General features: G+C 39.8%; 1 protein-coding gene across 14 annotated transcripts in view; it reads right to left on the reverse strand.

Moving 5' to 3' along the window:
* The window catches only part of ESRRG (estrogen related receptor gamma), a 581,699-nt gene that overhangs the window by 180,401 nt on the left and 386,515 nt on the right, over positions 1-14,783 (reverse strand). The window contains exon 1 of one of the 14 annotated variants that reach the window (XM_019639657.1): positions 11,648-11,671. The exons of the other annotated variants lie outside the window; for them this stretch is intronic. The gene's annotated coding sequence lies outside the window, so the exon portion shown is untranslated. Of the gene's footprint in view, positions 1-11,647; positions 11,672-14,783 lie in introns of those variants that run through there. 14 annotated transcript variants of the gene reach the window in all.

The following is a 14,783-nucleotide window of genomic DNA, read 5'->3' on the forward strand; positions in this document are numbered from 1 at the left end:
ACACACACACACACACACACACACACACACACACACACACACAAACATGGTGCTTGAGTCTCTGATAAGAGAAGTAGCTAAGCAGTGTGCAGACAAGGGGCCAGATCCCTAACATAACAAATCAGAACCTCCATCTGAGCTGAAAGCGTTCCCAGTTTTATAAAAGGCTGTGCACTATGCCAAAAAAAGGAAATTTAGGACAAATAAAGAAGAGACTTGCAACACATTTCTGGCCAGTCATTGAAAAGAAAGTGCCTCATAAATATAATTTTATACCTAATGGCTAAACCACGACCCAAGGGATGTTGCCTAGACCCTATCGGCTGGTAGTGTTCCAGAGTTCAATGAGCTTTTCTTATGCAATTTTGTATGGACCATTTTGGTTTAGTCACTAAAATCCCACATCCTAAAAACCCATCAGTCTCAGGCAAAGCAGGACAGTTGGCCATCCAATCTGACATACAGAGACCCCTATAGAACCTACAGAAGCGTATGCCCCCCCACTTGTGCTGTTATATCTAAAACCAAGAAAGGGAAATGAAGAATTTTTCATTTTCAGCCATGAAGGCCAAGGAAGATGGTAAGAGAAATGCAGTAAGACGAGCGTGCACCCTAACAAGGCTGGAAGTGTGACAAACAGGTATATCTTAGAAAAACGCCTGTAAAAACCCCGGCCTCCCAATTCGCTCGGCCACATGAGCTGAGGCCACTGCTGATGGCCTTGCTCAGTTTTCAGACTATTTGAGGTGCTGAAAACTGCGGCTGCTTGCATATTTGTATTGCCAGGTGACTTCTGGTGCTTCCTGGTTGATAAACTTTATTACTGGGGAAAGAAACAGCCCTGTGATAGCTCGGTGTGGTGTTGTTGTCCATTATGTTTGTTGATGGCATCCATGCTTAAGGATTCGATCTGATGCAAAGGTGCTTCGTAGTGTAATTTATCCTCAGCTTGTTTTCCTGGACCTATTTCAATCCGGGGGTGAGCCTCCCTTGTTTATAGCTCTAAATACAGTAAAGCGAGCTACTAGCAGATCAATAAAACTGTTAAGTGCATAATAATGCTGGATAATTGCATACATGATGTTTTGCATAATTAACTGTCTGAGCTTTTCTTTAATATAATGGGCACTCACGTAATATAGAGGACCTATAAGTCTATAAAACATACAGTTTATATGAACCATGATTCTGCTTAAAACTCTGGCTAAATCATCCCCATCGGCTTTGAAGGGAGAGCTCTCCTCCACTGCCAAGTTCAAATCAATTCTTATGACATTACTTTATAACTAACATGATATTTAACTGATGATGGCTATTAGCTATTATACAGATTGCACTCAAGGACTGTAACAGTAAGGGGGGAAATGCCATTTAGTTTAAACAAACTTCTGCCATGTAATCAATATTATTGAGGCAAATTAAGTGTTTTAACAAGTGTGTGTATTTGCCCTAATGCAGCTTAATTAACTATATCCTTACAACTGCCCAACTCCATGACATGTATGGTTAAAAGAGAATCTCCAGAAATGCCTAGTCAAAAACTTAGATGTACACCAGATATAAAACAAGTGTTTGATCTCCGATACCGAAGAATATTTCTCTCCTTACACAAGTTACTCTCCTGGGACGAAAAGCCTAAAGACCAGAAGGGCTGTAGAAGAGCGTACCCTGTCAGTGCCCAAGCGCTGACCAGGTCACTGTCCCCAGGGCAGAGTGAAACGGCCCCGGGCAAGAAGTGACGGCCACTTCTAAAAAGGCAGGTTAGTATTGGATAAAAAAAACTGCATGAGATAAATCATCAAAATGAAGCTTGCAATATATGCTGAGTGTAACATTTATTCGGTCTTAGAGATTTACTATGCCACGAGCAGACCTTCTCTGCAGCAAGCTTTCTCGAGAAAAGAAATCGTCTCCAACTTCTACAAATCTCTGGTCTTTCAAACAGAAATATGGATCAATAAAGTTTGCTTGTGTTCAGACAATTCCGTTTTCAAGCAGTCAAGGAGCACACCGAAGAGAAAAAGCCAACACCACAGGAAGCAACTGACAGCTAAATGAAGACCTTCTCACATCATCTCACTGGAGGAGAAATAAAAAGACATTCAACTCGTAGAAAGTCTATGCACTGATCTTTACAAATGACAATCGAATGTAGATGCGGTACACACATTCTCCAGTGACGGGGTTCACAAATCAAACCCAGGTCAATGAAAGCTCAAGCTGCCTGAATTCCCCTTTCCTATTCTCTGTGCTACGCTGAAGCAGGAAATAAGAACGCTATCAGGAGTTGACGTAAGGCTACTGAGATCATAATATTGATGTCACCCTTTACTCATTAAGAAAATGTTTTGCAATAGCAATTGCAATGACCGATATGCCAGCTAGCTGCCCCCGTTGAGAGGGGCCAGTTCATTTGGAGTGGAACTTGAAAACTTACCCTAAAATTGGGTGAATTACAGTGGTGAGAAAATCTCAATGCTGAGAAGGAATCACGGTTGAAATAAAGGTTGCTTCGAGCACCTCTGAGCATTTCTAGAGTCGAGGGAGACTCGCCGTACAACCAGATCTAGTAAACCACATCTTTCTCTGCTGGACAGAGGTTCAACTTTATTTATACTTTTGACTTAATAGCTTAGTCTGTGGTAGTTACCACGTGGGTGCAAAGGCAGCTGATCTGGGGTGGCTTAGGGGAGCAGGGGTTACTATTATGTTCTGTTGGTATCAGGTGCTGTGTGGCTGACGTAGGAGCAGGCGGAGGCAGGGAGGAGGGGAAAACAGCTAATCATTAATCTTAAGATGTCTTCCTCTGTCCTCTTTTTAAACATTTCAATGAGTTGGCTGCTTGAAAAGGAGGTGAAGCTTAAACACACGAGGTACTATTTGCAGGCCAGGGAAAAGACCATACACACACACACACACACACACACACACACACACACACACACACACACATTGAATTCAAGCCCTAGAAATGACAACGGGTTTGCTGTGCAGCTGAATGGGTTTTGTGACAGTTGAGCCGTGGGACGGCATTCAGCGAAGCCAGCAGAAGCCGCGGACAAGCCAGGAGTTCAGATCAGGAGTTGCCTGGTGCTTGTCATTCAAAGGTCCAAAGCAAACATGCCAATAAAATTTATAAATCATCTTTCCAATTCTAAAGCACTGATTTAAAAAAAAAAAGGGGCAGAAAAGCTGCACCAAGTTTTTCCCACAGCTTACTCATTTTCTCCTTTCCCAGGAAACCTTAATTTTACAGCACAGGATGGAGTGGCAGCTGTGGACCTGGCACTTGGGGCCTCAGAGAATTCACTGTACCACTCGGACCCTCGGTTTCCTCCTCACTTGTAAAATGAGAGGATTCGCCTACAGGCTTTCTGAAGTAACTTCTGCCATTTTTTTTTTAAACTATATTTTACTCAAATAAAAACCCCACTGGCCTGTGATTCAGATTAGACCAGACAGCAAGGGCTGTCAGTCATACTCAGTTGCACTCTGCAAATTCCCATTTGCTTAGGGGCTCCTGCACCCAGCCGCCACTCAGGACCATGGCAGCGTGGGTGTCTGTGTGCGCGCGCAGCATGAGAAGGAATCATTACAGAAATAACTTGCCACGTAACAGTGAAACTGCAGCACGCACGCATTTCACTGAGGAACCCTCCCCAGTGGGCTACAGTCGGACAAACACAGCAGTGATCGTTTTTTGGAGGCGAGCTGGAGGGCAGGCGCCTTGGTCTTTCCTAGAAACGGTTCTCCTCTCGCTCATTACCCGGTTTTGGTGGGAGGCATTGGCGGAAAGGGCAATTCTCTGCAATCAGGGTTTAAGTGAATGTTTGTCCCCGCCTGTGACACCATGCTGTCAGCAAGCAGTGGGGAACCCTTGAGTTGTTACCACATTTGATTTGACTGCCAGTAGGAAGCTTCATTTCGACCAACTGTTAGTTGCTTGCTCAAAGAACCTTCTCTTCATTTCTGGGGTGATTTTCCCCTCTCCTCTGTTCCCTTTTCCTCGATATGCTGCAAGTCCAAATGCCACGTGGATTTGGAAGAGGAAACCTCGGTATTTGTCCTGAGCTTGTCAGACCTGAGGGCCTGGGCCTAAGGGGCCCATGCCATTTGCTCTAGTCTTTTTCCTGAGAGGATCCGCATTTTAGTTCTGATTTCCTAGATTGCCAGGAGGTCAACGCAGACACAAACTGGTTCTGCCACACTGTCCTCACATCCCTCTCCTGGGTGGGGCTTATTTCAGCCTCAGGGAGCAGATAGTTCTGCAGCCCCTGTTAACCTAAAAAAAAGTGTTCTGTCCGCCTTCTCATGCCATTTTGTTGAACTCATTACTATCTTTTGGTACTGCTTCTGACACCTTTTCCATTTTTTTTTCTGATGTGATAACTTTATCTCCCATGAGAGCCTTTCTCGGTAAAAAAAAAACCCACAATGATTTCAGTAACTAGGATGGTCCAAAAGTGCGTTTGACAACAACTTCTGGCCATGAAAAGCGTCTTTAGAAACAACAAAAGCATATGCATGAGTCAAAAGGGGGGGTGGGGTTAGGGAAAGATGGCAAAATCCCACAGAGATATGACGAAAACTCAGGCTGAATGGAAAAGTAATTAAAACTAAAAAGCTAACACTGTAATTAAGAAATTTTTCATTACGGGGAGGCAGGTGACTGCTTCTCTCCGTAGGACACGCTGCTGGGTAAAAATAAAATAAAAGCAGGTTTCGGTGAGCGGGGCAGGAAAGCCATGTCTTTAACCAGATCAAATTCTTGAAATTGGCTGTCAGGACAGGATTGTCGTGATTTATACCCGTCTATCAAGTTCACGGACGGGAGAGACCCAGGGAACAGAAGCAAGCTGCTGTCGCTTCCATTCGCGGAGAACCTTTAATTTCCACAGCACCATCTGTTACCAAATCTAATTCACATTCCCCCTTAATCTGGTTTAGTTCCATAATACTAATTCTTCCTCAACCCCTACAAACACAAACCACCAAAAAAAAAAACACAAAAAAAACCAAGGCTCTGGTTCTTGGTGAGTGAGAAATTGAATATCCTAGAGTTAAGGTGTTAAGTCTGGTGACTTGAGCGAAACATGCTCTTTCGTCTCCATGAAAACGTGTTTCTGGGAAAGGGGTTTGTTTTCAGCTAATGCAGAGATGTGAAATTGTTCATATTTGGGATAAAAAAGGAGTGCTGATATAAAAGTAGGCCAGGGACATGAAAGCAAAGGTTGTCATAAAATACAATCGTTGCCAAGCATAGTCACTTTCAGAACTGGCTCTAAAATTACTTTGTCATGGTTTTGACGTAGAGGGAGCCTAAAATTGTATTTGTGTTAAGGAAACTCAAAGAGAGTGATGTATATATTCAGAGAGAGTAGAGTAGGGTAGGAGCAAAATCTAAGAGAAATAAAAATGGGAAAAGTCACATATAATTAAAAATGAAGAGATCTATGTGGGAAGAGAGATATCACCTCCTTCAATCTAAGATTCTGTTAGCATATACTCTTGGTTCTCCATCATTTCTATTCTTCGCTCATATAATAACTGGCAGTCACCAGAGTGAGGTTGTAGAGCTACAAAATTATGAAGTGCTTTTTGCATCAGAGAAAGATTAAGCTATGCTCAATAAAGATTTAGTGTTAAATATATTTCATTGTTTTCTAACTCTGGGGATATTTGTTAATCTCTAAAGGCAATAGTAAATAACTATTCACAAGCATACATTACAAAACAAAACAAAATAAAACAAAACGATGTCTGTATACTAATTGAGAAGTTTTGATTACACATTTAGTTAACTGGTTCACTACCTAATTCTTCTATGAATATTAGAAGAATTATCCTTCTATTCTCTAACCCAGGAGCACAGAACACTGGCTGGGTGACATGATATGAATCCCTCGCTTTCAGTAAATAATTGGAGAGGCTTTGATCAAAATATGTATTTTCATATTAGGCTGATTATCACCCATAAACACATTTTTGTAGAGAAAACTTCAACGTATAAAACCCATCACTTAACTGGTAGTATCATATTACCCAATTTAAAAATAATTCCAAATCTATTAAATAAAAATAATGACTTTCAGGAAAGACTCTCATTTTATTGATGGAATCTTCTGCTTGACTAGTTATAAAGGTATTTTCAGCTATTAGCAACAATAAAAATCTAATATTTAAGAGCTATAGAGATTATGAAAAACAATAAACTGTACACAACACTGTCACAAACAAGAAAACTTCAAACTATAATATGTTCATCCACACACGAAAATATTACATATACATCACCTATAAAAACATCAATGGGTGTCATAAAAAAATATAAGTGATTAAAGCTTATAAAGAAGATAGTTTTCAATATTCACTAAGAGATATGCTAACTCTGTTATCCCTAAGCTATATATAGCAATTTGTATTGTATAATTTTTAAAGATTCTATTACAATTTTTCTATTATACAATTTTTATTGTCTTTACACTTATAAGAATGGCTAAAATTCATAAGATTGTCAACACCAAATGCTAGTGAGGATATGGAGCAACTGGAACTCATATACATTGCCGGTATGGTATAAAATGGTACAACTGTTTTAGAAAACATGTTTGGAAGTTGCTTATAAAGTAAAACCAGACATTTATCATTTTACAACAATTTACTCCTAGATATTTACTAAAAGTGAAAACATATGTCCACAAAAAGAACTACACACAAATGTGTACCATATCTGTATTCATAGTAGCCCTAAGCTAAAAACAAATCAGACAAATAAATTGTGATATATATGCATACACACTCAATGGAATTCTAGTCAACAATAAAAAAGAAATGAACTGTGATAGATGCATTAACATGTCTGAATATCAAAGACACCCCGGTGAGCAAAAACAAGGTAGATACAAAAAGAGCACATACTCGAAGATTCTGTTTATGTGAAGTTGTAGAACAGGCAAGACTACTCTGTAGGGATAGAAATCACCCGTGACCACAGTGGATTGCCTAGAAGGTGACATATGAAAACATAATTGTGTGTGCTGTGGGAATAACATTTGTCAAAAGTCATCTAACTACGCGCTAAAAATGTGTTTTGCTATATGTAAATTTTATCTCAATAAAATTGATCTAAAAAGGAAATTTGGAACAATAAATTAAATATAATAACTTGTCTGACCAGAAATGTTCCCCTGATTCCTATATCTTGTATGAGGTGTTAGATACCCAGATCAAGAATGTATTTCATCAACACCTACTTCCACTTTTCATTTACACACAAGGATTCAGTGGGTCCAGGAAGTGAGACAGATGACTTACTCCAGGACACCTAGATTTAGAGGTAGAACTTAGTCCAAATTCCAGGTTTCCATTTCTTGGGCCATATCTTTTCTAACTTATTAAAGAGGCGAAGGATGAGATCAAAGTTGGAGCCATAGTGAATAATAGTCTACTGATCTGAACAACAAGCACTTTTCTATATTCTGTTTCTAAAAACTTATAAAATACCTCTTACTGGAAACACAAAATAATTCCATACATTCATGTGCATATTTTGGCAGTAAAGAAAGCTAACCTGACTTCATTCCCCATTGTCTAACCACAAAACGTGGCCCATGATAACATGGCTTCAGCAAATACGCACGCAATATGTGAACGGTAAAGGTGTCAGTGTAAGTAATTCAAGAGGGGCTTTTAAGTTTTTCTGGTTTGGTTTACTTTTGTGTTTGCAACAAGGAAGTAGGTGTTATGGGAGACAGAATAAGGAGACATTTAGGATTCAAGAAGTAAATATAAGAAAAACAGGAGAGTCATCTGATTTTTTAAAATATGGTTTGGATATAGGCAAAAAGTGTTAGGGGGAAAGGCGCACTATACAAAACCTGAGTAGGTAAGATTATACATTTCAAAAGAAATAAAAAATTCTAAGAAGCTTCCAGGGAAGAAAATCTGCATAGTTAACGGAACCAAATTAAAAAATTATTTCATCACCGATTTACCAGATGCTTCTCAAGAAGGGATCTCTAGATGGCCCTCCTTAGCGAGAAATGAAATAGATCACACAGCACATTTCTTCCACTCTTTAACTTTCATACCCATGAAGGTTACAGCATTTAGTACGAGCTAAGGAGAAACAACATGATTATACAGCTAATTCATGTTTTCCTGAAAAGAGCATGCTGCAGAATAAAAAAACTGTATGGATTCCTGGAGACAAATTTGCCCAGGTTTACAATCGATCCCTTTTAATGGCTCCACATACTCTAGAGGTTGAAAACCAAGCCCTTCAGCCATGGAGTCCAGATCTCACCTTCCCTGAGCTGACCAGGCCATCATCATCAACTCGAAATCTTACTTCTCCCAGCCTCGGACCTCAGAGATGCACGATGCTTACAGATTTCTTATTCCCCGTCCCAACCAGCTTTCCCTTCTCCCTGAAATGCATCTCCCTTCTCTTTTCCCCAATCATCTGGCTAGCTTGTATTCAGTGGTTAAAAATTCATTTGAGTTATTATGCCTCCAGTCTTTCCAGACACACTCCCCCCTTCATGTTCCCATAATTCCGTGAGCCCATTTCTACGATTGCACTTAACACCTCACTTTTAATGCATACACTTGTGGAGGACTAAGCATTGTTTTCTGTTCCTAATCATAACCCTTTGTCTGGGTTGATGAACGGGTGCACAAACCTCGAATACACATACACACAAAAAAACAGTGGACTTGACACATTAGAGCACAAATTTCCTAAATTAAAGTGCTGGTCATACAATCCCCAGAATCTGTGAGATAAAGCATTAAGCATAGAAAAGCTATTTTTATATCTCCTTAGGTCACAGTCAACCTGCTAAGAGATTTCATGTGAAATATAACCAAACCAAACAAAAAACCCTGCAGGGGGAAGTAGTAAAGGATTATAAGATTTTTGATGAGGTGCCCCGGCTCCCAGTTCACCAACACTGTCATTTACTAACATGGGCCCTGAGATAGTCTCTACAAACCTCTGTTGCTGAATCAGTTAAATGGAGGGACATCTCATAGTGAGTTGTGGGAAGATTAAATCAAGATTATGAAGATGGTGGCACAGATGGTCTCCTGTTCTACCACTTCTCAGAGAGGATGGTGAATCCTCAAGATAATGTCCTTAAAAAATAGTGATATCATTTCGTATGTCCCAAGAAGATACCTGATTTTGTTTCTTCTTTTTCTCTGTTGGTGAGAAAAGACGTTACACGCTGGTTCTCAAGACAAACTTGTGAGACAAGTTGTATCTGTACAGGTGATAAAACAGGGCTGTGATAAGAGCCAGGAGGTGAACTTGCTATGTCTAAATTCTCTTAACTACCTAATGTTGTGCCACAAGATGTAATAACAATACTTTACAACAGCCAATGAAATATGCCAACTGCAGTAATACCTAGAACCACTAACACTTCAATCTTCTAAGTATTTTATTTTCCAGTGCTTTAATTTTCCCAAAGAGCTGTATACTCAGCAAGTACTATGATGTATCTGTGATGACTATTTGAACCCATAACAAAAATGTGACCAAAACAAAACAAAAAAACAAAAAATAGCTTACTCCTTAAATGGCCAAGAAAAAAGAATAATAACGTTGAAAAGTCAAAATTACTGAGCAACTTAGAAAATACCAGATTACTCATATCACAGAAAGGAGAAGGCTAAACGATGTTATTATTTATTTGGTACAGGATTACAGCTTTCCAATAAGGGGAAACTGACTTACTTTACAGCATGGAAAACTGAACCTAGATATTAGGTAGGACTTCTTGGCCAATAGTTGCTCTTACTAATTGTATCAAACGGTATAATTAATTTATAGTAATTAACTCATTGTGACCCAGTTATCTAATAATTTAAAATGGGGGTACAAATTAATGCTTATACTATATCTAATGGAATGTTGGGACTCAAAAGAGAAATTAGATATGAAAACGTTTGAAAAGCCTAACGAATCATGCAGATCTAAGATGTTACGATAAATCTGTAGGACAAAATATGACTTTTAATCTTTGGAATAATCAAATCTGAAAGTAAATCTGTACCTAGTTTTGAAATATTGGGTTGTCGGAAAAGTCATGACATATTTTTGCAATGAAAAACAGGAAAAATACGTCATGCCTTTTCCAACAAATGGATTTCCAAGAAATCCATGCTTTCCTTGGGTTCTCACAAAAAAAAAGCACGCCACTTTTGAGGTTGGCTGTGATTTCTGTTTGTTTAAACAGTTTGAGAATGCATTCTCACATCTCCTAATTCTCACCAACAGTGACTCATGGTTAACACACAACATGACCTCCCTGACTTCTCAGTACCTGAGAGGAAGAGGTCATGCTAGCTGTTTGTATCAGAGCTTTAAACGAATCGATTCTCAGGTCTTTAGTGAGTATCTACTATGTGCAAGAAATGACACTGGCAATGAACCATAATGAAGTCTTTTTCCAAAGGAAGCTGTGGTGAGTTTCAGAGAAGATCACGAGTTAAGGCCGTGTGAAAGTTATGCATGAAATAATGAGGTTAGAGCCACCCCCCAATCAGATTCTATGTGGATAACAATTAATTTAACATGGGTCTGGGGAGAAAATGCAGTTAGAAAAACTTCCTAACCCTCTTAGCTGCATTCAACCATCTCAGCTACTAACCACAAGGAGAATAAGAGAACAACACAAGACAGTGTAGATAAACTATCCATTACCGTTTCTGTGGGAAATTAAAAAAAGAAGTGACTCGTATGACTAGTCATAGTGTTCATGCGAGAACCATGGAAAACTTCTCTATAGAGTCACTTCAACAGTGCCCAGGATTGGTTACAGTGGTCCTCAGCCTCCACAGCTGCTGGGTCACACTCATGGAGACCTAAGTCCCTGCCACCTTCGCTTGCCCCTCAGGGAAGGTTCTTCTATGACAGTTCATCTGTCCATTTTCCAGAATGCAGACAGACAAGGCAGGGGTATTTCTTGTTCTTCTCCAAAGCCCAGGTAGGAACATTGAGGGAAGCAGGAAAAGGGAGACAAAACAAGTGCAGTCCATCACTTGACCAGCGAGTGCTACTTAGCAGCTAACCAGTTAGAGATGTAAGATTACAAGTCTCCCCTTGGACTATATGTGTCATTGTGCAAACTCTGTGCTTCATAACAAAGCCTGTTGGTTTAGTGGGAAACGACAAATCTCAGTCATGGCCAGTATCTAGGTCTGAACTTCACAGATGAGCAAACTAAGATTTACAGTGAGAAGTAAACTGTGGGGTTAGGGGGTGGGAGATCAGAGGAAGAAACGGGAAATGGGGTAAGGAGTTTGGTTTCATCACTTCAGAAACCTGTATAGAGAGATGGAGTAAAGCCTCTCCCCTATGCCTAAGGAGCCAAAGATTCAGTGACTTGGTGAATGGAGGCTTAGAAAAAATGAACCTCTTGAGAAATGGTCACTCCTGTTCTAGCCTTCCCCAACATGTACATATTTCCCTCCCCTCTCCAAAATTCAGCTGATAGATTAGCAGGCTTAGATACTAACACTGATGGATGCTGGGAACTTTATTCATTCATCCATCTCTCTATCCATGGAAGCTCTCGAAGCTGAGGGCTGCATGCTGAGGTCATAGCCAGCACATAAATAAGGTCATCTGCGTACTTACCTGCACTGATGTATCAAACAGCTGTCAAATTTAAACTAGACGGTCTACTAAAATATCTGTTGCAAGAAAACAAATAATGATAGTCAAATGATGGCGTGTGATTGGTTGACTCTACTGAGCATGGGAGGGTTGTTACCCTACTAGTTTTATTAAATATGAAAGCAAAAGATTTATGGTATGGGTGATAAGGGCAAGAATGCTGTAAAAGTGAGAAAATATGGCAACAGTGGGCTGTACATCACCGATGGGATAATTATTTATCGAAAAAGTTGGCATTCTTCGACTTCCAACATGCAGTGTATGAAATTCATATATTCAAAGGAGACATAATAATAACCTGCTAGCTGCTGGTGATGGATATGTTTTTAACCCAAATGACCACAATCTTCCGTTTGCCTGTCATGGAGGGCCAGGAAAAAATGGAATTTTCCTTTCATAACTCTTGATGTTGAAAGAGGAAAAACCTGGAAGTATGATAAGTGGCTCATTCCAATGGACAAATGGACATGGAGCTGAGAGAATGAGTGTGAATAAAAGTCACTGTTCCTTAACTAATGCCACTGTCACTTGTTACACTTAAAAAAAAAATGGAGCAAGGAATGATTTCTGCCTCCTTCAGGTCTAGAAAGCACAAGTTCAAACTGCAAAGCTAGAAGTTCTTCGACACCACATGAGTTCATTTACAAATCACGTCTTGCTGGAAAAAGTCAGGGAAAGGCTGGTGTTAATATTTGTCTATTAAAGAAAACTTATTGTACAAACACAGCAAGAAGAGTTGATGCTGTAGTGTTTTATTGACTAGAAAGCCCCGTCTATGGACTTTCTCCTTGGAGGTTTAAAGGAATTCCTATTTCTCATTTACAGTCTATCAGAAAAGGTATATAACCTGTATTTTTTAATTTATATAAATCCACTCAGTCAATCAGCCTGGGCTGAAATTTAATGGATGTATCAGTTGCCGTTGGTCCAGGGAGAGACAACAAGGCTCAAACATCCACCATCCCATCTCTATTTCTTCTATTACACTTTCTCCCCGACTTTTTTTTTTTTTTAACTCACCAGCTCAGAGGCCTCTCTTACCTGCAAGCTTGGAGTCTTTCAGAGCTGTTGTTTTTAAAGGGAGAAGCCCAAGTGAAAATAAACTGATGGGAATATAGGAACAGCCTCTGGCTATGTCGGTTTTTAGAAACCTTCTTTTTCCCATCTATGGCATGGCAATTTTATTACATATTCAGCAAATTTACAATAACAAGATGCTCCCCTGACAAATTAATCACTTCCCAAGCATTTTATCATATAAATAAAATATCACCACAGGAGAGTAAAATCAGCTCAAGCAGTTGGTTTAACCCTTCCTTCCGGAAACTTGCCTGAAATAGGCTGAGGACCACCCCCCAGACACACACACACGCACACGCACACGCACACTCATTCACTCACACCTCTTACAAATAGGAAGTCGGCACTCATATTACCGGTAGCAGGTCTGACAGAGGCTTCTAACTTCAGAAGCCAGACTGCAGTGTTTACTGGATTCGTATCAAAGAGAAATATTCCTCTGCTTTTTAAGAGACAAGACAAGCTGAAGACAGAGGAACCTCTTTGAAATTATAGAACCACCCTGGAGAGCCACTTGGGGATGAGCCGAACGGGACTCCTGTAACTATGATACAAAGAAGAAGCTGTGTCGAGACTGACTGTAATGGACAAAGTTTTTTAAAGTTTTAAAAAGAAAAGAGAGACAGAACCTATGCAAATATCTTGCACTTCACCGTCAATGGCGAGAATCTACAGTATGTCCTGCGTAGTTTTCCCTATGTTTCTCCACATAATACTAATTCAATATTATATTTTTATAGCCCTAGCCTTTCCCTAACATTCTAGGCAGAAGAAAAGTGCAAGGGGCGAGGTTTCTGTCTTTGCTCTGCTCTCCCCTTTGCTAATTTCAGAAAGCCAATCCGGCAATTATAAGTAGTAGGTGGCTGATAAAGAGTCACACACATGCACGAGAAATAGGTTCAATTCAAGCTTCCCTGACTAATCCTTATTATGACTCATTTCGACTTCAGAATTTGTCGGTTGAGGTAAAAAGCCAATTTGGCTTTGAGACGTGAAATCTCAGTGCTACGAACAACCCCATTATAAAGAGCAAAGAAGGAGGGGGCGTGAAATATTTATGGGGTGCCCACTCTCACCAAGCATTTTATTAGAATATTAAACTCAACATACTGTAAGTAACAGCATCCACTCGGGCTCCCAAGCCCACAACCTATACCATGGTATCTTACATCCCCAAATAAAGTGCATTATTTTTAAAACCTGCACCCCCGATGACCCTCAAGCAATGATCCTGAGATTAACAGTAAGACATTCTGCCATGTCTTGACAGGAAAGGGCAGCAGAAAGGCCCTGGTAGATTTCTCTTAACTGCTTCCTCCCTCCGTATGCACAGATGCTCTGTATGTTTGCAGGCATCAGCAGACCTCTCTCCTCTCTTGCATGGGTTCTCCCCCACCAAATACAACCAAGTTTTAATCTGCATATTTTCAGAAAATAAAGAAACCTGGCATCATGTCTGGGCCAATGGTGACACCCCAAAACAAAAGGTGACCAGGCCACGCTGACTGGCTTCAGTGCGTAACGAAATCCCACTCTATTCATTAGGCTTGCTTTTGGGGGGAAACCCCAAATGGTCACCTTCCCTCCCACTTATGGGCCCATAAAATACCTGTGATTTATTATTCCATCTCTCTTCTTCTCTATGAATGAGGTAATGAAGTTCTTTATGGGAGGCTATTAAGAAGCAACGTGAACGCTACTATTTGCTATTTATTCCCTATAATTAATAACACCATAACTGCTATTAGGGAGCAGTATTTAAAGCAGCGAAACTTCCATAAATATAGCTGATTTGACAAAACTATCAATGGCAAATTTCAAGAAGAACCACTCAAAGGAGAGTCACCTCTGAACTATATAATGTGTTACACAAAGGCTTTTTTATTAACATTTATTGTATTTATTTATTTATGTATTTATTTATTTATTTTTGGCTTTAATAAAATCCTTAGATTTACCACTGACCACATACAAAGTTTCCATTGTCGTTTAATGGAAATAACCAAACTCTAAGCTC

This window comes from Hipposideros armiger, unplaced genomic scaffold (genome assembly GCF_001890085.2).
Source record: "Hipposideros armiger isolate ML-2016 unplaced genomic scaffold, ASM189008v1 scaffold_45, whole genome shotgun sequence".
NCBI classification, from domain to species: Eukaryota; Metazoa; Chordata; class Mammalia; order Chiroptera; family Hipposideridae; genus Hipposideros; species Hipposideros armiger.